At 37.3% G+C, this 27,038-nt stretch overlaps 1 pseudogene; it reads left to right on the top strand.

Annotated features, from left to right (window-relative positions):
- Positions 1 to 4,287: 4,287 nt before the first annotated feature.
- Positions 4,288 to 26,973, top strand: LOC117990959 (uncharacterized; annotated as a pseudogene).
- Positions 26,974 to 27,038: the final 65 nt, after the last annotated feature.

Genomic DNA, 27,038 nt, shown 5'->3' with positions numbered 1-27,038 from the left:
GAATGCTTTACTTGCAATTAGAATTCCTGATAGCTTTATTACGATCTAATTAAATATTTAATTTGGTCTTCCTCGAATTTTAATTACTTCATTTGCGCCCAAAGTTTCTTTCGTAATATTGGTATAAAATGTATCTAGCCTGAATAATTGAAGCTGAAAATATGATATCTAAAAGACAAAAATAAAATTTCATAAGTTGTTAGAGTTGTTGTTTCAATCTTTCTGATTAGACTATGTATAATACACGGCAGGAAGTAATGTACATCGTTCCTGTACATTACTTCCTGCCGACATGACATTTCGGCATTTAGAATGACATTTCGGCTTTGTAGAGCGTTGTCTCTGTCGCTCATATCTATATGACGTTTTGTCGGTCTCAATGACAGAGGCAATGCTGTGCAAATCAGCTATCTCCTAAAGGTCGATGTACATTATTTTTGTTGCGTACTGTATGCCACATGTACTTAAGTACATATGTTGATAAACAGATACTTTGAGCTGCCGAACACTAACTAACCTTTAGTAGTCGGGTAAAAATTCCTTCCCAGATTATACCCTATCAGCGGAATAACATAATATAGCGCTCTTTCTGTTTGGCTCCTTCATTTGTATTGGAACGTAACAGAGAGAGCGCCATACTAACGTAACCGGGCAGTGAAATTAGTAATTAGTATAGTTAGTATATCTTTCTATGTTTTGGTATGGGATTAGGTAAGAGAGCACTATATTAACTTCATTCCGCGGATAGGGTATTGGCAAAATGATACCAAAATTAGGTGGGCTGGAAAATATATTCTCGTAGAACATTTTTTGCCTTTATCATTCTAATAATCGGTCTTTTAATGTTATTTCACTGAGCTGAATGAAATTTATTGGAAAACCAGACTCTTTTTTTATAAAAAGTCCATCAATCATCTAATACTTTCATGAATTTACTCCAAAAACGTTATCGCTTAGCATAGGGTGCGATTGTATATAAATAAAATGGTGTTTAACTTGAATTGAGGTTTTTTGAGAAATTCTATCTTCAATCTAATCTTACAATTTTTTTTAAAGAATTAATTAATATTAATAAATTGCGTAAGTATAATATACGTTACGCCGCATTGACTGATTATCTTGTGCCAAGCTCAAGGTCACGTCATGCAAGGAATACTGTAATCACCTCTATGACAGAGTAAACAGCTATCTATTATGATGGTTCCGCTAAGAAGGTAACCAACTAGCAGCTCTAGATACCTACCGTTGATCGTCGAGCTAGGAGCATAGAGGCAGAGGGAGAAAATTCTCCTTTACTCGTAAAACGTCAGAGTCTTGATCATCTTAAAACACATCCTTCAGATGTGACTGTGGTCAAGCGTGTGCCCAACAGCTTTCGAAGCTTCCTACTGAAAACGGACTAATTTGGACTCTTCGACTTCAAAATTTGATTTTATTTGATCATAAATTTTATATCATCAAAATAAATCACAAACACCACAAATGAGGGTGTAGAATAATAATAAGTTAAAGAGTTGTAATGTGTAATAATAATAATTTAAACACGGGCATGGTTTGTATAGTATTTAACTAGATAAGGGTAGCTTTAAGTTTTATTGTAATATTTTCATTTTAAAAAATGAGGGTGATTTATACATTGGTGCACATCTACATACATTGCATACGCGGATATCCTTTTTGCTTTGAACAATTTGTTCCGAGTCAGTGCTCCGTTTTAATAATCAAGGGATCACAAAACAAACAGTAACGCATCTGAGAATGAAAATTGGAAATCGCATGCTAGTGGCGGCAAATCTGAAGGACATTCCGAATATCATACTTAGGACTCCTTAGTAAAACAAGAAATCCTTATAGTTTCGTTCAGTCTGTCTATCCGCCTAACTGTGTAACATCGATTTTTAATATCCATACCAATCTTATAAATGCAAAAGTGTGTCTGTCTGTCTGTCTGCTAGTCTTTTGTGGCCCAACAGATTAATCGATTTCAATGAAATTTGGTACAAAGTTAGCTTACATCCCGGGGACGGACATATGCTACTTTTTATCCCGGAAACTCAAAAAGTTCTCACGGGATTTTTATAGGGTCATCCGTTTAGCCGATTTACTTGAAATTTAGTACAGAGGTAGCTTTCGTCCCGGAAATTAACAAGGACAACTTCTTTTTTTTATCCCGCAAAATAAAAGACAGACAGACGGACACACTTTTGCATTTATAATATTAGTATGGATTACTTATGCATAAACCTACCAACACACAGCTGAAACTACTAGACGAATCGATCTGTTTGGCTATTATGACGCAGACGTCCGCTAAAGGATTTTTGAAAATTCAACCCCTGAGAAGGTAAAATAGGGGTTTGAAAATTTTGTAGTCTACGCGGACGAAGTTGCGGGCATAGGCTAGTTAGTATAATAGAAAGCATAAAATATGATGTTTCGTGACGCATTCAACATTTAATAAGTCAAGAAGCGGGAACTGTTTACAACACAAATCTCTCAAGAGCTTCTTAAGTTACGAAGTGCCTTCCGTTTCTCTTTTCAGTTTTCTGTTGCTTGTCTTTTCACAACAACCTGTTTGGAGTTGGCTAGCATCAATGCACTTCAACAATATGAAAACCACGTACGCAAACAAACCAAATGTAATTATGTATCTATATAACAAACAACATATAACTTATGCTAATCCTACGGGTTGTATTTATTTAATTTCGTTGCGATTACTATCGACACCTCTTATTCTTCTTCTTTTCTTGTTTGAAGGCTTGTCTCCTTGTCTCCTTGTCTGTCTTGTTGTGAGTTTCATAAAAAATTACGATCCGAAACCATCACTTGAGTCTTTAAGTAAAATTAAAGTTTATACCAAACTTCCACCCATTTTCGCTTCTCCGTCAAAAAACCACAGGATCCGTTTTGAGGCTGATTTTAGTTAAGTATAGATTCAAACTAGCTCTTTAACTTATTATTATTCTAACTCAGATTTTTGTACCTTGGCGGGATTTCTAAGCAATCAGTGATATGATACATGAACTTTATCGTAATCAGTTTTTGATATTTATATTAATTAATCTATTTAAAAAATCACTTAAGTTACGTATATCAAAAATCCTATCTTAGAAAATTTGATACTCAGAAAAATTAAAAATGTTATCAGAACTGCGGGCCATTTTCTTGTTTTGCCATATATGTACTTCTGCGTTTATCGCAAGCACGGCAGCCTATATATACTTACTATGATCCGAATACTAAGTATATCACCAGGACATTCACAGTTTTTTGTGCATTTTGATGAAAAACAATATAAGTAAATAAGTAAGTGTAAGGCCCTGTTAATAGAGAAATTACAAAGTATTCCGTTTGATAACTTGGCTGTAAATTCATTTTGTTGCTCCGAAGTCTCTCAGAATGTTATGACTCGTAAACAGCCTCAAAGCTAAAACTCTTAGAACATGAATTAACTTTTAATGACTTGACAATAATGGATCTCTTTAAATAGCAATCTTGTGTTTAACCTTATCTCGGATCTATGTAAACAATATCAAAGTGTTTGGTGACACTCTTGATTTTAATTATTTAAGTTTATTTCATTTGAACTTTGATCTGTTAAGTCAAGACCAAGTCACGACTTGATATATTACAGTGACTAACACTTTATAACTTTAGTTACAAACTGATGCTTGCGACTTCGTCCGTGTGGATTTCTAGGATAAAAACATTACGAACATTTTATATGAACCATAAAATCATCACGTTTTAGCATAAATCAACCTTAATCGTGGTACGTACCCTTTATTTACACTATAACATGATATTTAATAGAGATCAGTGAAGAGTGCTCCCACTTTCTATACCTAAGCCGTAGCCTAGTAGGTACGATTCAAAACTTTTTACGATTTACCAGAAAATTTAAAAACAAAAATACAGTTGTAATGTGTTAAATTTAACTCCTCACGCACCATTTTAACTTTTTGTGTGAAATTTTATGTCAAAAGTACGATTTTAGTCAGTCATTATTCTGAGATTTTAGTCCTTATTTTAAAGGTGAGTGAACGGTGAACCGTACTTTTGACTTTACAGTTGACCCATAGAGTTAAAATGGCGCATGAGGAACTATTTTTTACGGACTATATCAACTTATCACGCATATATAACTTGTCAAGATTGATTAAGAATGGTAAAGGAATGGTATTATTTTTCTTATAGGTACGTTCACATGTTATTTCAATCGCGATAATAAATTGTTTTAAACTAAAACAACCTTAGTTTTCGTGTAGAAAAGACACAAAAACGATGGATGAAGAAAATGGAATGATAACGAGACAGTTTAGAATAGATTTTGTTGACGAAACTGAGGACATTTTTCCAGTGAGCAAGTCTAGGAAGTCCTTGGCTGTCTCGAACTCTACCTTTCGACCGCTGCGGCTCGGCAGTGTCCTGCAAACATGGACAGACTTATCCAGGATTAACTATATCTCTGCTTTGACTTTCTCGGATTTAAGTAAAGGTATTTATCTTATCTAATCTAAATATATAAAAGAATAAGGGGGCTGACTGACTGACTGATCTATCAACGCACAGCTCAAACTACTGGACGGATCGGGCTGAAATTTGGCATGCAAATAGCTATTATGACGTAGGCATCCGCTAAGAAAGGATTTTTGAAAATTCAACCCCTAAGGGGGTGAAATAGGGGTTTGAAATTTGTGTAGTCCACGCGGACGAAGTCGCGGGAATAAGCTAGTATGCCTATAAAACTCCGTATCAAACTCCTACACTGGTACATTTTGTTTTATATGATTGTGAGGCATGGACCCTAGTGGAAGATCGAAGCCTAGAGGCTAAGGTGTCTAACGCTGAGGTTCTTGCCCGAGTGCAGAAGAAGACCGGGTTAGTTAGAACCATCAAGCTGCAAGCAGCGTAAGATCACGTACCTGGGTTATATTTTACGACACGACAGGTACCACCTGCTGCAGACTATTATGACCGGTAAAATCACTGGAAAAAGAGGGGTGGGAAGAAGGAAGAAGTGATTGATGACTAAGTACGTAACATAAGAGAGTGGCTTGGCATAAAAACAGTCGGAGAACTATTCCACCTAGCCATGGACAAGGAGAAGTTTAGACAACTGACTGCTACCCTTCAGTAATGGAGAGGCACATGAAGAAGAGGATTATATTATGCATACCGGTCAACTGAGACGGTTTCTGGGGCCACGGCGCAGTGCAAGGCGGGTGACGGCAGAAAATAATGTACATCGACCTTTAGAAAGAGATAGCGGTTTAGTTATAGTGACATATCAATATCAACAAAATAATTTGTCAGTAAGGTTTCTATTAGGTACCTTGTTTGAAACGTTTAGTCTGCAGGAAACTCCTACCGAGTTCTTTAAATATTTCAATAACTTTACCTACTTAAATGTTTTCTCACACTCATTTTAACTACAGTACGCGGCAGAAAATAATGTACATCGACCTTTAGAAAGAGATAGCGGTTTTGTAGAGCATTGTCCCTGTCGTTGAGGCCGACAAAACGTCATACAAATCCAAAATGTCATTCTAAAGGCCGATGTACACTATTTTCTGCCGCGTACTGTACTTAATCAAGTAGAATTAGAATGTAATGTTTGTTACAGAATCCCGTATTCTAGCCTTCGGCATGTTGCCAAAGAACTTTACTGATATCGACTTTGATAAAATTACAATAGATAGTAAAGATAATGACAGCACGATTTCCGAAGCCGTAAGTAAAACTAGCTACAGTGGGTTTAGTATGATATTTTAAATCTAGATCTTACCATATATAATAATAAAAGAGTTCAATCATCCAAACACATCAGTGTTAAAGTAAAATGGACCCGTATTTACCGGTTTTAAAACTCAAGTCACACGAGTAGATAGTTTATAATTATATCTACTCGTGTGCTCAAGTCGTCCATAATATACCTACCTATAGCCAGCGCTCCACGGTAACTAAAACCAAGTAGGTACCTACTTGTAAATCAATAATATTTAGATTCATTTTAGTCTGAATTTTTTAGATCGAATTCGATGCTCGAATTGCATCAATTTTCATCAATATTCCTATATAGAAAAATATAACTAACTTAGTAGATGAAGCGTTGGATCGACTGACATCTGATAAAGATGTTAAGCTGAGCTTCGCGCTGAATAGCGAAATTCCCATAATAAAGATAAAATATGGTTGAAAAAAATCTCTTTCTCATTACCGGCGGCTAATTTCAGTTTTTTGGAAACGTGACGTCACTGTTGAATGAAGATAACTTATGGGGATGTTTTTACAACTTCCCGGGTTTGTACGAAGACGCGTATTCCCCTGTGGTTAGTATTAGGAAAATAGAAGACGTTCCGGAACTTGAAAGAGGTGTGCTCACGAGGGACATGGTCACCGCATGTCTTAGTTATTTGAAGCGAACGCCGATTCTGGGAGACTTCGTTTACATCAAGCTCGATCTATCATCGAAGGTACAATGTTAACTAAGCAAGTAGTCCGATCTGAAGTTCATGAAGAACACGGCGGTTTGCGCAGGCTATAAACTAAAGACACAAATATACACAAGCCAGTCTGAGATCAGTTTATACATATACAGTGCGCAGTCATTGCCTCGTGTTCAGATTGGACCACTTGTTTTGAGCGCAATATAAGGTCTATTCTAATAACACATAGACATTAGGGAAAGCGCAACGTTAGCGAAGCAAACGACATCACACTGAATGCGCGCGTACGCGTAAACGATTTTGTAATACAAGAAATCTTATTAAGGCGAGTCACCGAGGCTAAGCGGAAAAAACTGGTTTGCTAGATCAAATGTTTTAGGTATTTACTATTAAATAAAGGCCTTGCTAAAAATATACAATATACCTAAAGACATTGTCTAAAGAATGTGCTACTTTGATACACAATAGGAAGTACTTCACTCGATCAAATAAAATCTTGAAATAAGCCGAAATAAAAGTCTAAAACGAATTATTTAATACTAAAATTTCTGACTTGGCAAATAATTTTTATATGGAAATATTTGTCTTTAAGTACTACAGAGAACCTGATAAATTTTGGTTTTCAACAGGACTTCTATAATTCATTAAATTCAAATTTAAAGTTTGAAACACAGAATTTGAACGTTGCCAAGCGGTTTACTTCAAAGCCGCGCTGCCCGCCTCGGTCACTCGCCTTAAGGCACGTAACGTTGCTGCCTGCAGCGGCGACGACACGTGATTGCGTCTATGGGCAATTCTGCCTAGAAAACGTAAGGGCGGCGAGACTACCGATTTGATTTAAATATTATGGGTAAATAAGATAACGTAACAGAAAATGTTATGAATGTTCATGGGCGGCGGCAATCACTTAACATCAGGTGACCCGGCTGCTCGTTTGCTCGCTATCTATATTTAAAAAAAGGACTTCCTATAGAAAAACCTTCAAAACGTCCCCGATTAAAAATAATTAGAAAATCAGCGCTTAAAAGTATTTTGTGCTATTTATTATTCGTTACATACCAATACCAATACCAATATCTATGTTATTCGTACCTAGTACTTATGCATAATTTACATGTTTAATTTGTTACAGTCCCTAACTAACATAGATGTATTGCAGCACTACAAATACATAGTGTATTTAGATCTCTCTTCAAATTTAATAACTGATCTAAATGTTCTTTCAAAGCTTCCATATTTGCAGTATTTTTCTGTGAATTACAACAGATTAAAAACTGTTTTGGATTACGAAACTCGTGAGTGAAATAAATTATTTTTCGATCATGATTTACCTATTAAATTATTTAAGGGTTATGAGATTAGGTATCTATTTAAGCATGCCAAATTGGAAGAGACCCACTAGTTAGACAGACGACATCAAACGAGTCACAGGGAGCCGCTGGATTCAGGCGGCGTGGCGTGTGGAAGCCCCTACAAAAGACCTATGTCTAGATGTGGACGTCTATATCGGTTGATAATGACAATGATTCCAAACTAACAACTCATAAGATTTTAATGAATGAGGTGGTATCTTATCCTTTCACGTAGCATAGATTAGCGACTGTGACAACTTTGCATGAGGCAGGAAAAACATTATTTCCTTTAGCTAAATAGTGATTGTATGCGCCTGCTAGAAACTGATTACTTTGAAAATTGAAAGTAGGTATACGAATAAACAAAAAAATTTTTTTTTTTTGTGATGTACCTACCTAACCACAAGGTTACGGTTTTCGGATTTATTCCTTTACTTATGCTATAAGACTTACCTACCTGCCGAATTTCATGATTTTAAGTCAACGGGAAGTACCCAGTATGTCAAAAAAGAGAGGCACGATAGACGGACAAACGGACAGGCATACAGACAGACGGACAGGCAGACAGACAGACGACGAAGTGATCTTATAAGGGTTTTTTTTACCTTTTGAGGTACGGACCCCTAAAAATCACAGAGGTCCTACGAGATTTTTGGAATTCTAAAATCTACGTGCGTATGAAATCCCGGGCGTCGTCGGTTAGTCATAAATAACGTTCTAGAGGAATATGAGAAGATTAAATTACCTCTTACAGCGCAATGGTTTTTAACTGAAGTATACTACAGATATAACTCAGTGTTAACGATTCGTGATCTGAGTGCACTGTGGTCGATTACTGTACTAGATCTAGCGCACAATAATATTAAGGAGATAAGCGGACTTCAAAATTTAAGGTAACTTAATTAAAACCTGATGATCCCCTGACATTCACACGTACTAGGTACAGTGTTAGCTGCAACCTAGAAACTTCAGATTTTTAATGACAATCGGGGGGGAACGCCACGCACACCCCCACAGCTCCCGCACTAACCCGTTGCGGGTGCGCGAGGCATCCCCCCGCCTCCTACCCCGACCTGCCATCTCCATAGTACATTAGTAACTAGTAACCTTATTCTACAGACCTAGGAGACAAAAAAGGAATTTTGAGTAATTTCAATGATATCACTTAACCATAACCATATTATTATAAATGCGAAAGTGTGTTTGTTTGTTGATTTGTCTTTCAATCATGTCACAGTGCAGCAACGGATTGACCTGATTTTTGCATGGGTATAGCATCGACGGAATTATACTACGTCCATGGGGGGAGTAGTTAAAGACCTGGAGTAGTGGTATATGCTTCTTTTATCCCAGAAACTCAAACAGTTCCAGCGGGATTTTTGAAAACCTAAATTCACACGGACAAATCGCGGGGTATCAGCTAAGTATTTTTAATTTTACTAGAACGAAATCGCGCTTAAAAAAAGCTAAGTATTTCTAAAAGGTTAACCAATATTCTCTTATCATACATTTAATTATAAAGTGGTACTTATATTTCTTTTACTATATAGGTACTTACGTCCTTGTTATTTTTTTCACTCTTTTAGATATTTGCGTCATCTCGACTCTCAGTTCAATCATATCCAACGATTGGAAAATCTGAATCACCTGCGTCTGTTGTGGTTAGACGTCTCCTATAATAACTTATCAAGCTTCGAGTTTGGGCCGGATACAGGCCTCTGGACACTGCTTCATCTCGAGTATCTTAATTTAAACGAGAATAACCTTACGTCCATGAAAATATTTTCAGGTTGCACAAGGTATGTGAATCAGCTTTTCAGTGTTTATAATATCCATTATATTACTAAACTAGATGATGGCCGCGACATCGTCCACGTGGATTTGGGCTTTTTTTAATCCCGTGGGATTTCTTTGATTTTCCGGGATAAAAAGTTGCCTATATCAATAACCGGGACGCAAGCTGCCTCTGTACCAAATTTCAATCAAAATCGGTTAAGTTGTTGGGCCGTGAAAAGCTAAGATAAACAGACAGATAGACAAACACACTTTCGCATTTATAATATTAAGTCTGGATAGTATGGATAAACTACACATATTTTATCCAATATAATGCTTTGTAGATAATATATCTATTATCTACAAAGATTACGAGAACTACACGCCAAGAATAACAGATTAAGTATGTTGCTGGAGCTAGCGGTGTACATGCGAAAGCTAAGACGTCTCATGCTGATGGATCTGCGCTCCAACCCCGTGTGCAACGTCCCGGGATATAAGGATGTCGTCATCAATACATTTCCTACCTTGCTCAACTTGGATGCTAGGGATTTGGATCCTGTCGAAAAAGTGACACGCCCGATACTATTTACTTTTTTAACTTCATTGGACTTTAATATTCTGGAGTTAAGCCAGATTCTTTTTATTTTAGGTTTTTTAAACAACAATCATGCCTAATGAAAAGCAACTTAGAATTCTAGACTCTAGGTTGGAACGCACTAACTTCGATATTCAAGTTATAGGTAGTTACTCATAAGTGGCAGTAAACACAGAAGTCCGAAGGGCGTTATCTACCGTAGTTGTATGTACCTGCAACTTTAATAGTGTGCCTTTATTCTAGGAACAACAAGTTTAATTCTCTATAATCCGCCATTACACACAAATCTGTATCACTACTAAACACGCAGGAAACTCCTGCATGTTTAGTAGTGATACAGAATACAGATGCCAGGAAGCAATAGGTACGCATCACTACTACTACACAACACCACAATTTTATTATACTCGTACCAGCCCGATGCCCGCGAGTTTGTCGCGTGGATTTAGGTTTTAAAAATCCCGTGGGCAATCTTTGATTTTTCGGTCCAGGTCTTTAACAATACCCATGCAAAAAATCACGTCGATCGATTACTCTGTTGCGACATGGTTGAAGGACAAACCAACAAACAAACACACTTTCGCATTCATAATATGAGTTGGGTCAGTTGCGACGTGATTGCCTTAAGGACAAACCAATAAACCAACATACAAACGTGTGTGTCGAGATAGTGCACAAACTGTGAAATTGAGAAGTTACCCTTGGTTGACAGCGTTCTTCGATGATGTACATGTCACCCGACGTGTCAGTGTTCTCGAGCCGGCGGCTCCTTCGCCTGCTTTACATTCAGCAGCTGACGAGGTCGCGAGTGTCGCCCTACGTCCCTCCAGCTGACACCACCGATGTTCCCATCATTGTGCTTGTAGGCTATGAGGCTGTTGGTAAAGGTATGGATCATCAACAGCATCATCATGATCAACCCATCACCATTCCATTATTGAGCACGAGTCTCCTCAAAGAGTTTAGGCCATAGTCTGCCACGCTGGCCCAGTTCGCGTACTTGTCAATTGTACCGTTTGGCATCCGCTTTGGCTGCTTCAATAAGGTACCTGTAGGCATTTTGGAATCAAGAAGCTGAAAAGTTTCAAGAGCCAAAAGCTATTAGTACACACTGTAACAGTAGAAAATTAAAACAATTCCATGCACAAAAACCGTTATTTTCATTTGGCAGAATGCCGAATAGTAACTGAAAACTATTAACATATTACCGGTCCAAATAACATGAAACAGTTTGTGGTTGAATACTACTCGAATGTCTAAACATACCACAACTAAGTTTACAAAATTAGGAAATATTTTCTAGATCACCGGAAGTACCCCAGAAGAGGCTTTGAGGGGTCTTGATAGACAGACAGACAAATAACAAAGTGGTCCTATAAGGGTTTTATTTTTTCTAGAGATACGGTACCCTAGAAATGAAATAAGTTATCCACTCTTCATACAGGAAGCCTAGCCCGGCGTCTTGCAGAAGAATGCAGTAACAAAATAGAGCTGGCATTGCAGCACACAACGGCTTACTACCATTACGCGAATCACTACAAAGTTATAACGAGGCGCAACTTTGACGACTGCTTCTCGCTGGGGACTTCCTGACTTACAGCGAAATGGACGGCGAATCATATGGACTGAGTATTTTTATTTAAAATATCACAATAAAACTTAAAACTAACCATATCTAATTAGATCACTGAGTATTTAGATTTAAGAGTACTTATAATATTATGTAGTAATACTAATAGTACTTACAAAAAGCTGCGATAGCCTTGTGGATCACGCACCGGTCTAATTAGATTCACGATGCAAATCATATTATGTAGTAAAATAAAATAAAAAATAACCAAGAAGGGTAAAAAAAGGTTAAAAAATGCAAATAAAAATAAGTTCTATTACCAAGACTTTTCTGAGACAAAAAACTAGTATAACTTCGTAGGTACTTCACTACATTTTCCCCTGTCGTAAAGGGTATTTGTACAGCAAGGATTTCCAAAGTACATAGCAAAGCAAGCAAAGGGAAAGCTTAAGTATACCTCGTATAATAACGCGTGAAGTAACACTAACAAGGCATGTAAAATGTAAATGTAGGATTAAGAGCTAATTCAGACGACCGCTTTCTGTCTGAGACCCGATTTTTATCTGACTAGAGAACCCTTGTCCGATTTTATGCCTTATTTAGTGGGATGTATTCGATAAAGTAGAAAAATCCTGTGTTCAAATTTCGTCGACTTTTATTAGGTTGACTATTTGCGGTTTTTTACGGTAGCCGTACCTAATGACGGCAGAAGCGCTCGCCGGTGCAAGATTTTTTTCCACTAATTTTCCCCTCCACTTTTAATATGGGTGTCTTCAACTCAACTCAAGATTGCAAAGGCATCTTCTAGGCAAGTGTACTCCATCTCACATCATTGCTGCTTCATCACTTCCCAAAAGGACTGATTGCAGCCAAGCGCTAGTCTATTTTTTTTTTTCTTTGCGCCTTTGAGTATTCTGTATTATAACCACGACAGAATGTCACACTGAACGCGTGTTAGATTTTATAATATGTACAAGAAACTGTAGCTATAAAGTACGACCAATTTGCCAGACATCCAGTTTTAGCTAGACATATTTAACTTTTTACGGTTGTGTCCAGTCTATCCGTTGTATTTTTTTATAGCCACATATAACAATATGTGGCTATAAAAACATATGTCCAGTATTTAGGGCAAATGTTCGGTGCAAGGCGTCGAATCCTTCTTTTGTATATTAGGATTTTTAGGTACCGGCAACCCTAGGCAAGTCACACTGTAGAGCGCAAAGGCGACGGCAGCAGCGCGGATCCCACGCACATTTCGTTGTGTAAATGCGCTCATACATCTCCTTGTAGGCAGTGGCGTGCACAGGAGTTTAAGCCAGGGTATGCATTTAGGTATGAACTTATTTTACGGCAGGTTATACGGGGTTGCTATAGAGTACAATACCATCCATTGGGATAGGGGGCAGTAAAGGGGGTGCTCCTGAAACTCGAAAATCATTTTTTTAAATAAAATTAATCACTTTAATCACAATTAGCATTTTTAGAATAAACTAAACAAACACAATACAAAATCGCAAAATACAATAGATACTGTCATAGGTTACCACCGTTAACACCTGTAATACTTTTTTTTTTACTGATTTTACGGCTCTGGGTTCTAATCTATAATACTTTTGCTGCTGCTGTACAGACTACAGACCAGTAAGTAAACTTTTTTTTTCTAAACGGCTTTAAAGCGAGTCTTCTGGCGTAGCCTGTTTTAAAAAACTTAAGGATTGGGTAGGTTAGGGGGGGGGGGGGGGGGGGGGGGGGGGTTATCCCCTTCTAACCTAACCATTCCGAGTCGGAGTGCCCCAAGTCCCGAGCTCGCTTCGCTCGCTCTTGATGGTGGGAGCGGGGGGGAGGAAAGAGACCCCCCACCATAGTAAGCGGTCTCTTCCGTCGGCCCGGTCGACATATAAAAGATTTAGTGAATTCTTAAAGTATTTATCAAATCATTTATCAACAATTCATTTTATCAAAAAAAAAAAGTGCTACATGTTGTTTTACTAATTAACACGATTAAAGAAATCAATTGTTTGTCAAATGATATTTTATGAAATGACAATTTGTCTGGTAATTTGTTTTATCAAGTGAATTATTTGTAGAAACATAAGTTTTATAACGATCATAAAACGATTCATAATTTTGCCAAAATTTGTTTAGGAAATGAAACTTTGTCATTTGTTTTTTGTCAATTGGTTATTGGTCTTTGGTTCCCAGCAAGATTATTATAGATTAGAACCCAGAGCCGTAAAACCAGTTAAAAAAAAAAAAAAAAGTATCTTGCTAAGTTTACTTTATTGGTCTTTGGTTCCCAGCAAGATTATTATAGATTAGAACCCAGAGCCGTAAAACCAGTTAAAAAAAAAAGTATCTTGCTAAGTTTACTTTATTGGTCTTTGGTTCCCAGCAAGATTATTATAGATTAGAACCCAGAGCCGTAAAACCAGTTAAAAAAAAAGTATTATAGGTTTATGTTATGGTAATCTTTATATGTGTTCGTGGACTTGTTGTGTAAAACATCATATTTTAAGTCTATTTTTAATTATATATGCAATACTGTAAATAAAGTGTAAAAACGTTAGACTAATTAGTTATAAGCAATTTTGTATTTTTAGAATAATATTTAGTTATAAGCAATTTTGTATTTTTAGTATTTGTAAATTTTTGAAAGGCCTTAAAGGACTGTTATCCAGGGCCGTAAAATAAATTAAAAAAAAAAAAAAAAATATGTGTTCGTAGTTCATACTTTGCGGTTTTGTGTTTCTAAAAATGCTAGGGACCTAATTAATTTCATTTTATTTACATAAATCTGTATAAAATACGCGATTACGTGTCTTGAAATTAAGAAATTACGTAAAGATCAGTGCAAATTAATATCTTTCCAGTGAATATTAACGAAATCTATGTAGTAATCGTGTTTTCTATTTATAATGTTAATCATTTTAAAATTGTATAAATGTCTATAAATACGTGTCTCCGAAACTTGAAATTACAGATATGTAAAGTGCAAATGAACCTCTTTATACTGAATATTACCGCTATACCTATATAGTATAATATTCGTGAATAAATAGTGGTGAACCTTTCTATAGTGGAGCCGGTTATACTAAAAATTAAGCATTGATTTATTATAATGAGGGTAAGCAGTGCGTTTATGCTTCTATGAGCTGCACGCCACTGCTTGTAGGTATACATCTCGGAGCCGTTGTATACGTCATCACACGTTGTGTCTTTCCAAGCCCTTAAATTTTCCGCAGGCCGAGAGGAAGCGTTCGTAAAAGATGGAAAAGTCAAGTTAGTTACAATGGATTTGTTGGGTGCTCTCATGTTGCAACTGCGCGGGTACCGACCGTACCTGATATTAGCGCACTATTTGGACAAAATAAACCTCGCTCTTAGACAACATGAACGCAAGGAGTAAGAAGTTAAGAACTACTTATTATTTCATATCTTCTGATAACCTATCTAGCGCAGTGATAAGCGCTGTGATCATTAAATACTTAGTATGTTTTAAGGCTGGGTCAGTTTGGGAATTTTTAAAATTACAAACTCGACTGTCTAGTCTAGTGTGAGGTTTCGGCCGTGCTAGTTACCACTCTACCAGAAAGGCTATGCTGATACTATGCCGCGTAGAAACCAATTAAGTAGTGCCCGATCCGTAATCCACTTCAATCTTAGACTGCATTATCAGTTACCCCATTGAGATGTTTGGTACTACGTAGCATTATTATTTTTTACGTCATAATAGCTACCTGCATACGAAATTTCATCCATCCAGTAGTTTGAGCTGTGCGTTGATAGATCAGTCAGTACTCAGTCAGTCAGTCACCTTTTCCTTTTATTATTTTAGACTTCTAGGTGGAAAAATATATGTTGATACAAACTAATATGTATCTGTCGTAATGTGATGCAAGTTGTATAACTCTGCAAATAGAGATTTAAAAATAATTATCACCCATTTTTTTCTATTTTAATTAGAGCAAGAAACTTAGCTCACGAGAAAATGCTATCCCAGGTCTCTTCCGTGGAATTATCGGCATTACAAGTTTTACTTTCTGGTCGAATTATTATTAACGGAATACTTAACGAGATCCTTCAGGTAAGTGCCTACTCTTAATCAAAATCGCAAATTATATTAATTCTACTACAGCCTCTATGAAATTTATTATGGCTATACTGCCGATGGGTGTGTGGTATGCTGGTCAAGCAACATTGATCCAAGTCGGTAACTGGATGACCCAGTTTTTGGCTTTTACCATTCTTACGTGCCTTGGAGCGCACGATCCTTCTGTCTGTAGATTCGTAAACTATAGGTATGAAAAGTACTCCGTGGAGTCTATGATGGTAGAATCCTATACGATATGAATGCGATAGAACCTGGGAGCTGAACGCATTATTATTCCAAGAAATTCCCTACCATTATGCGATTACTGGAATGTGTGACGATCCTAGAAATAAGAAATACCTACGCCGTAGCGAGATTACTACGGTTTCTAAAAATATATAGCTACGAAGTTATAAATTATAGAAAATATTATTCTATTTACACTTATATTTTTTTTTCATACTATATTTACTGAAAGAATCATGACTCTGAGAAATAACTGAATACGACGTCGGTCAAGTGCGAGTCGGACGCTTACACGAAGGGTTCCGTACCATACTACAATAAATAACACTTTTTAATTTTTTTACTTTGCATGGCGCCCTTTATGACATTTTTATTATTTGTTGTTATAGCGGCAATAGAAATAAACACTGTGACAGATATGAATGGAAGGACGGACAGTGGAGACTTAGTGATAGGCACCCTTTATGTACGGAACCCTAAAAATGGTTATCAAATTGAAATCTCCACATGATAATATATTTTTTATTAATTTTATTTGTACTTTCTGTATTTGTTATCTTTTTACTAGCTCTTGACAGACGAAAAACAAAGAAGTGAGTTTATTATAGATTCAGAATGTTCTCTAATGATGGACAGCGAAACACGTCGAAATACAGATTTCAAAGCTATCGACAGAATCGCTTTGTCAATTTCGGTGGGTACACTTTTTTTTTACCCACAAACCCCCTTTTTTGTGGCCCCTTGTTGTCTAACAGACCGACAAGAAAGCGAGTTAGTAAAACGTGTTAAAATAGGTCTCAGGCTCCACTCTGAAGTACCTACGTTGTACAAAAAAATTGTATCAAAATCGGTCCAGTACTTTTGAGCACTCTTTTCAAAAATGAACTTTATGAACTATTGGATATATATTCCCAACTATTATAAATTAACGATCGATGCACATAAACATGGTAACGGAACGGATAGCCATTTTTGACGCATGCTCAAAGGGGTCTAAAGGTGCATACAACGCGTCGGAAATATCTGAGCACCTCGCTGGATTGCGCTTCCCCACGCGCCTCCCCACAGCTCGCCCGTTTTCGCCTACCCAGCACCGGTGTCAACGCGAGCGCGTTGCATGACGACACTAAGCCAGGTTTGAAGATATTTCCGACGGGTTATAAACCTATGTACACACACACAGTCGTATGAATTTGTCTTCACTTTCACAATGGTATGAGCTTTTCCTATCTGGAGTTTTATCATTTCTTTGCCTATCTAATGACATAAACAAATAGTCCCTCCGAATCGAAACTGGCTGTCTTAATTACCTATCAATAATTTCTCCAATTCTTTTTTCTTCGAATGAGGGTGAGAAACAGATTAATTTCCACGAGTTTGACGGCAATTGCATTTTTTGTAGTGATTTATTTTAAGAGCTCAATAGCTCAACTGTTAAGGAGCAGAGTGAATTCCAGCCTTATACTATTGTCGTACCATGTCCTAGCATTTCATTCTAGACTAGTTGACTCGCCCTGGCTTTGCTCGGGTTGAATTTCCAAAAATCCTAGATACCTACCCTTTACAAAGAACACACCCTTCAAATTTCATGTCTCTAGGACCAGTGGTTTAGGCTGTACGTTGATATAAGTCAGTCAGTCAGTCAGGACTTGTATGTAAGTATGTAGGTATATTATGTAGATTAACATGACTACAAAGACATTTTAAGTAAAATGTTTTTGCATGACTAGTACTTATTCTTTTTAAACAAACATTTATTTATTTACAGAGTTCTACGTTACCGGAAGATAAGGCCGATCTAAATAAAAGTATTACTATAGATTCTGGTCTGTACTCCATTTACAAGGAACCTCAAGGTAATGACGAATATGTCAGTGATGTGAACGGACTCGTTTTTAATCAAGAACGAAACCAGTCAAAAAAGTTAGTTGAACGATGATAACAAATTGACGGCGATTGCACGACAAGACGTCACATTGAACGCGCACGTACGCGTGTACACTCGGGATCGTAAATCAAGAACTATTGCAATCTAAAGTTACGTGCGGTTTGCGCAGGTCACAAATTTTAAGTCTAAATTACATTATGAATTAAATACACAAGCGTTGAAAGACTCTTCCCCCACATTTAGATGGGCGGACGACATCAGGCGAGTTGCAGGGAGCCGCTGGATTCAGGCGGCGCAAGACTGTGGCGTGTGGAAATTCCTACAAGAGAACTACGTCTAGCAGTGAACGTCTCTCGGTATTCGGTAGTTGATAATAACGATGATGATGATACAAGCCCGGCATAAATCTGTTCTACGTGGATTTTACACAATACGTAGTCATACGCCCAGCCTTACAAATAAAAAAAGTTTTTAGATTGAACTACTTGTTTTGCGTGTACTATAAGGTAGATACTCACCTACCTACATACGATTCAAAAGTTCACATAATGACGACGACGACGACATAATGAGAAAAACGCGCAAGCGTAGCGGTGGCATCTATTAACGCATAGCTCAAACTACTGGACGTAACGGGCTGAAATTTGGCATGCAGATAGCTATTATGACGTAATCATACGCTAAGAATTATTTTTTTTAAATTCAACCCCAAAAGGGGTTAAATAGGGGTTTTAAATTTGTGAAGTCCACGCGGACGAAGTCGCGATTATAAGCTAGTAATTAATATATGACCCAAATATGTATACAAGCTGAATATTTTTTCAGACCCTCAACCGATCGTTCCTTACCAAATAAACAAGATCAATCAAACGCGCCTGTGCAAAAGAGTAATGACTGTAGCAAATCTTTCACGTGGAAAGGTAAATTAAAAGATAGGTAGGTACAAAATAAATAAATGCCTGGAACTAAAATGGGTCTATGGTTCAATATTAAAATGTTACTTATTGCTAGTTAGGCCACTTAAGATTTTTCCTTAAAATGACAAAAATAATAAATTCTAAGGTGCTGTTGTTGAGATTAACGATAAGTTGTTCGAAACACATTCAAAAATAATTTTATTTTTATTTTCATTTTCGTTGGAAAACCAACAGCTTAAATTGATCTTAATAATCTTAAAATTAGGTAACTAGGAGCTAATAATAGGTTTTCACAGTTAAATACAAAATTAAATAGTAAGAAGAACTGTGACAAGCAAACTACAAGTACTAGTTATGCTAGCAAACAACTTAAGTGGAGATTGGCACCGATTCCGTTGTCTTTCTCTAAACTAAATTTAGAGTACCTATCTGTATCCTTTTCTTTTTAACAATGCTAAAAAGGGACAGAACATGAACTTTACATTTAAACACTCTAAACCCTACTTACTAATTCCAATGTCATTTCTTGCACATTTTTATTATTATTTTATTTTTCCTGAATAAAACTATGTTACACCTTATCCATCTCCAGGATAACTATTTACCTATTTCTGTGCCAAAATTGCCAAGATAGGTTCAGCGGTTGAGCCGTGAAACGTAGGTAGCAGTTAGCACTATAACAGAAAAATAAACAGATAAGTAAACACACGTTGTCATTTTCTCATTTAAAATATTATATGAATGGATGGACTCATCTCGATTTGATGGATTAATCTCAATTTAATAGTCTTTTCATAAATTGTGTGCCGTAAAGTGCTTGAGAAATCTCGCACAGCAATACCTATTCAGAATAATATTCTAGGTATAATATGTATTTGAATTACAGGTGTTAGTACCGCTGGTGGTAGTAGAAAATCATCCAAATCCGTCACATTCACGTCTCCTGAAAACACCGTGTTTATTGATCAAGTGCCTTCTACTTCTGGAATGATAGTCGAACCCCGGATTAATAGAGAAAGTAAAATTTGTAGATTACCTAATCTATCTAGATATTTTATGCCTAGGTATACCTACTATGAGGATAATACAAAAATGAAAAACGGGGTACAAAAATAAATAAAAACCGGCCAAGTGCGAGTCAGGCTCGCACACTGAGGGTTCCGTTCTACAGTCGTATTTTTTCAACATTTTGCACGATAAGTCAAAAACTATGATGCATAAAAATAAATAAAAATCTGTTTTAGAATGAACAAGTAAAGCCCTTTCATATGATACCCCACTTGATATAGTTATCTTACTTCGAATATTGAAAATACTAATTGTAAATTCCGCGATCATTTGGAAAGCAAGGCCAAATTAGCCTCCAAAAAGCTTGGGGTGCTCAACAGAGCAAAGCGGTACTTCGCGCCCGAGCATAGGCTCCTACTCTATAAGGCGCAAGTCCGCCCTCACATGGAGTACTGCTCCCACCTTTGGGCTGGAGCACCCCAGTACCAACTCCTTCCATTTGATCGGATCCAAAGGCGGGCTGTTCGACTTGTGGACGATCCCAAACTAACCGCCTCGTTGGAAAGCCTGGAGCACCGCAGAGACGTTAGCTCTCTATGCGTGTTCTATCGCCTGTATAATGGGGAGTGCTCTGAAGAGCTTTTTGACCTCATTCCACCCTCTTTTTTCTACAACCGCACCGCGCGCCACCGTAAGGAATTTCACCCTCACCATCTGGGTGTCTGGTGCACTTCGACCGTCCGCTGCGCCAGATCCTTCTTTCCACGCACGTGCAAACTGTGGAACCAACTCCCATCGGCGGTGTTCCCACTAGATTATAACATGGGGTTATTCAAGGGGCGGACCAACAAATTCCTAAAAGGCCGGCAACGCATCGGCGGCTCCTCTGGTGCTGCAAATGTTCATGGGCGGCGGTAATCACTTAACATCAGGTGACCCGCCTGCTCGCTTGCTCGCTATATCTATTAAAAAAAAAAAAAAAAAAAAAAAAAAAAAAAAAATATGACCACAATTTAAATTTTTTTGTGTGATCTAACCCTAAATTCACGGTTTTCAGTTTTTCCCCTAAAGCCAGCTATAAGACCCACCTACCTGCCAAATTTAATGATTCTAGGTCAACGGGAAGTACCCTGTAGGTTTCTTGACAGACAGACAGACAGACAACAAAGTGATCCTATAAGGGTTCCGTTTTTCCTTTTGAGGTACGGAACCCTAAAACATACGAGGTTGAGTTATTACCTGCCTTATACTTATTATGAATATTGAAAAAATTAGAACCACTCGTATCAATCGCAACTCTCTTATTGCCAAGTAGTTGTTTTGAGCGCACAATGAAACTAAGTTATGGGAACAAAAATTACCTAAGTATTATTATTTATTATCGTTACTTACTATTATTGCTTATTTTTAACCGACTTCTAAAAAGGAGGTGGTTTTCAATTAGGCCCGTTTTTTAGGGTTCCGTACCTCAAAAGGAAAAACGGAACCCTAATAGGATTTACTTTGAAGTGGTTTTGGAAGTTGATTTTTTAAATAATGTTTTTCCCCATCTTATTTTCGACATTTCTATTTCGATATTGCATCAATACCTATGCGCTACGGTTTCAATAGTGGCCTTTGTAAATCGGTTGCAGTGGAGAATTTGCTAATGAAATCCATTAGCGAAAAGGTGGTGTGGCCTCTCACAGACGCAAAACCGCAGGACTCCGACCTCTGGCTCGCGTTCCTAATTGAAAACGGTCTGTTTGTGAACAGCGACACCAGTGAACATTGTGAGCTTGGTTTTTTTAATTAATTCTAAATGATGTTAAGGTAACGACACCAATTATGGACGGTTTAAGGACAAAAAAATATATATTTCAATATATCTCCTTAGATAAGAAACATATACAGTTAGAACTAAATGTAGCATGAAGGTTGGGTTTTCCTTTATGTAATTTAATTATAATAACTAGGCTAAGATAACAAGGTCAAATAAAATAATTAAAATATTCAAACTGTATTTAAAATATTCATTCAACCAATGATGTACAGTAAAAATCTGGTAATGGACACCCAATAATGAACAAGATCTAGTAATGGACGCCCATTAATTAACAAAATCCAGTTATGGACATCCAATTAATGGACAATGGACGGACAGATAGGTACCAACTTGTTTTTATATTTATGAAGCCAGCATGGTGGAGGATGCAATGGTAAAAATGAAGAACTGAGTTATGAGTATGATTCTTTCATATTTATTAACTAAAAACTAATTAGTCAGAAAAGTATTCATTTTCATTAGTTCGATCCCATTTTCAGCACAAAAATCAGAAAGATGCAGCGTTAAATGAGACCTGTGTCCATCTAGGAAAAATAAAATGGGTTTTTTTTATGTTTTGTTCTATAAGCCATGGGTGAAATATGTTGGTAATGAACTCATAAAATGTGGCCCCGCACATCCATCCGGTTTGAGACCTGCCAATCCCAAAATTATCTGGACATTTACTCGATACAGCTGCTGGGATTCTCTCGTAATTATAAACAACCATGGGAGGAGCCAAAGTCCCTGCAGCATTCGCAGTAATTTAAACTGTGAGATTATCTTTTTCGTCCCCTGAAGAGCTGTATACATGTTTATCACCTCGTCTAGCAAGTACTTTTCCTGGTTTAGGCGACAAGTAAAATGCACTCTCATCTGTATTAAATATTCTATCAGGCTCTTCAAGCACCGACTTTAAATCTTTTTCCTGTAAATAATCATCGATTTCTTTAAACCATCTTTCTATGTCTTGTTCTGTTACATTGTCTCTCGCTGTAGTTAAATTTTGAGAAGTTCTTTCAGAAATTATAGGGTGTCGCTTTAAAAACAGACTATACCACTTCTTTCCTGGGCGATTGTTGACAAAAGGTGTTACTTGGCGTTTTTCCGAAATTATTCTTTGAACGCTGTCAAGCAGCTCATCTTTGGTTATCGGAATATGCTTTTCACTCATTAGTTCAACCCACAATTCTAATACACGTTCTTCATCTTTAGATAAATACGTGGCTAGACCCATGGAACACTCAAGCGGACTTTTTCCTGTTATTTTATTGTGTAATGTTACTCTTGGCACCCCAAATCTTTCAGCAGCTTTAGAAATTTTTTCCCCCTTCCTAACCGCTTCTATGGCGTTCCCCATTTGCTCGGGGGTGTAATTTTTCTTTGGTGCCATTCTATAAAGATAAAATACAAAATTAAAAGGTTTAAATATAACCCAGACGCCATACCCCCAACCCATCCTAATTTCTCTTTCCTGCTCCATCATCAAGCCCTGATCATCATATATCTATAATAATCTAATCATCGGGACTATTCTAATACCAACGACAACACAAGAGTAAGTTGTTGAGGAGTTGGGTGTTTCGAAACTTTAAATGATGCTGCAGATGAAAATAGCTGAGATTACTTTACTGGTGGTAGGACTCTTCTTGCGGAGTTCGTCCGGGTAGGTACCACCGCGGTGTCCGTTATTCTACCGTGAAGCAGTATTACTGTGTTTCGGTTTGAAGGGCGCTGTACGCCGACGTGATTACTGTTCAAAATGAGACCTAAGAACTGTTGTCTCAGGGTGATGAGTGCAGTGCAGTGTGTCGTATGATACTGCAATGCAAAATTATGGGACGCACTGCATCTGACATGGGCAGGCGTATCACTTAACATCAGGTGAACGTCTTGCTCGTCTCATCATTCAATGATATTAAAAAAAAAAAACTTAATCAACTAGGAAAAGAGCTAATAATCCTCAAAGGGCTGAACAGATTTTTATTAAACATAACATCCAACCGTCCACCATCATACATCATCATTCACCTTTCATCATCATTTACCATCTCGATAATTTCAGCTGTCAAACAGAAAACACCGCATCAGAATCGGTTCATTCGTTTATAAGCTACGATGCTCTAGACAGCTACACAGATACATATGTTAAACTTATAACAACCCTCGTTTCTTTCGTCGGAGGTTAAAAAATAACTGAAATAAAATTGATCTGTCCATCACTGGGAACTGTAGAATTCCAGTAATGAACATAATATGTCTATAACTGGGTATTCTTTAGTTTCCAATTATGGACATTTTATGTCCATTACTGGATTCTGTAGAGCAAAATAAAAATAAAGTAGTTACTTTGAAAGAGAAAATTGAGCATCGCACAATAAAGCTCAAATTCTAGAACAGACAAAAAAAAGTAGTTGTGACACAATGTTCATGATTGGTAAATGCTTGAAAAAAAAATCCAGTAATGTACATCATCAAATTCGCATTACAAATCAAAACTGTCCTGGCTTATTGCTGTGGATTATTTGGTCAATTTATCATACTACACATAAAATAATGTCTCATTTCTATACCACACCTCTATTAGAGTCTATAAACAAAAGTATTCACTTACTTCCTTAATGATTTCCTTAATAGAACTGGATTATTTGTGAACAACTCACTGCACACGAAACTAACCATTCGCCATTTTGAAACAAAATGGCCGAGGGAAATGATACGTCACCTTTTGACAGATGGGCTGTCAAAGTCTATGTTTAAGTGTTGCCAGAATTTAAAATCAAATTTGTACCCTTAATTTATAAACTTTTTTCTTTTTTTGTCCATTATTGGGGTGATGTACAACACTGGTGTCATTACCTTACCTAAATCATTATGAAGTAACTACTTACGTAGCTAGTTAGCTACCCCATAATGGTTTACCTAATGCTGATGCCCGGTATCCTCTTAAGGGTAAATTGTGTTCAGTCGCTCAGTCAGATTTTGAGAGATGACGGGATATAATTTTTTCACGTCATCAAATTATTTTCGAAAAAAAACGGCTTTAAAAATTCTACGAAAATCACCGCCAACCTGCAGTTGGCATAAAGAAAAAGAACTCTCAAGTCTCACCCTACACGTAGACTATTGGGGCTGATTCTCTTGCACACAATCTCTAGACTAAACTAAATTAAGAGGTCTAAATCTAGTGCTATCCTTATGCGCAAGCAACATTATCAAAGGGATAGCGATAGAGACGTGCCATTTTAGTTTAGTAAAGAGATTGTGTACAACGGAATTAGCCACAATGAGTAATCTATTTGGTGGTACGAATACGATCTACGAAGTGTTTTAACTGCATCGTCACTATAGGTAGACGTACTGGTGTGATTGCAGTCAACCGCAAGCCTAAACAGATGCGGGATCGTTACTATAGGTAGATATAGTGCATAACTGAGGAGGCTCCTATCAGTACTCATGTGCTCCTACGGGCGTGGAGCGGTGCGGCAGGGTGACAGTTGTCACGAGTTGATGAATGACGAATCACTGAGCTTTAGCGTCACGTCATCACGCCCTTCCCGCACCGCTCCACTACTGCAGGAACCTTCTTTAAGCATTATGCCTGTAGGTACATACACGAACACAAATTGCTTGAAGGGATAACTGTACCAAAATATATGAAATGTAGGTAAGTATACACGAAGAAAATCTTCCACCTAATTAGGTAATGTACAGAATAGGTAGATACCTATTCCATTAACTTGCAAGACGCCGCGTTAATAAGAGGAAGTACTTATCCAATATTGCTGCATACCTACTATAAAAAATCTTTTGTATCTGCCTACTAGGTGGTGAAGATCGCAGGCCAACTAACCATGATGATCCAATGTTTATAGTAAATCAACTGGATCATTACAAGGAGCCCAATGAGGTAAGACTTTCTTCGTCAATTTCGAGACAAGCCTGCCCCCTTAGAACGAAAGTTGTGATTATCACATTGCTACTATCGCAACTGTTGTTTTAAGGGTTCCGTAGTACCAAGGCCATGGTTTCGGCATGTCCGTTTGCCTATCTGTCCGTCCGCGGCGTCTGAGGCTCTAGCCTCAGAAACTATTAGTAGCAGAAAGCTGTATAGTTTAGCATGGATACCTTGACTTTACCAAAACTCAAGTAAAATAAAATCTTGAAAAGAAAAACTTTCTTCGTCTATCTCATGGTGTGGGGTGTCGTTGGATAGATCTTTCAAAAATATTGCGGATATCATTATCTATCTTTTCTGAATTAATGGGTTTGACTTAGCCATTGGCTGAAATGGAGTAGCAAGAACGCCATTTTGCGATTAATGCAACGGGGTTACAAGTTCCGCTACTGATTTACGTGTTAAATTAACACTAGTTTGTTTCAGATACCTTCAGAAATTTTCACAACAAACATAAAGGATACTTATGAGGAAATTCATCGAAATACTCCTGGTCTTTTCTGGGACACCGTAAGTACCTACTACACCATCAACAACCGAGCAACCGCCGTGTTTCTTGCTGGTTCTCCTCGGTAGGCGCATGGTAGATTCACTTGATTCAATAGCAGTTTTTAATATTTTTCTATAAATAGAACTTTCTTTCTAAAGAAAGTTTTTACTTGGATCCACAGATGGAGACTAATGAATAGGTAAGTAATAATGTAAAACAAGATGTGTGGTGTGTGGTACCAAAATGAGAACGCACGCACGCTGGTCTTCCGAGAAGAGAGATTATTTCTGAAAGAACTCTGCTCACGTCACCTCCTGGTGCAGTAGTAAGCGCTGTGGTCTTGTTAGTGGGAGGTCCCGAGTTCAATTCCCGACAGACGTTTGGAATTTTATAGCTGGTGGGAGGCTTCGGTCTTGGCTAGTTACCACCCTGCCGGCAAACCCGTGCCGCCAAGCGATTTAGCGTTCTGGTACGATGCCGTGTAGAAATCAAAGGGGATAAATACTGCCATACCCCTTCCAGGGTAGCCTGAATCCATCTTAGATTGCATCATCACTTACCACTAGGTGAGGTAGCAGTCAAGGGCTAAGTAAATAAAAATATATTTTTTTAGATCACTATGGATTATCCTGAAGCAGCATTCAAGAAAATGAAAACTCTGATTAAAAATATTGTGAATTCCCAGCCAAACCTCAAACCAATGATAGATATAGACTTAGCCAATATGAAGAACTGTCCAATAGTTAAGAAAAAGCTTGCCAATATTTGTAGTCAAATTGCTCCACAGCGGCTGTTTTACTGAAGTAAACAATTAATTATAGAAAAAAGATTGTTTTATTATCATCATTTCCTAGTAAATATATAATTAGATATTAAACAATAAAAG

The sequence above is a fragment of the Maniola hyperantus genome, chromosome 19, assembly GCF_902806685.2.
Source record: "Maniola hyperantus chromosome 19, iAphHyp1.2, whole genome shotgun sequence".
Classification (NCBI taxonomy): Eukaryota; Metazoa; Arthropoda; class Insecta; order Lepidoptera; family Nymphalidae; genus Maniola; species Maniola hyperantus.
Note: the sequence above shows the minus strand (reverse complement) of the source record. Positions and strands in the feature narration are given on the sequence as shown.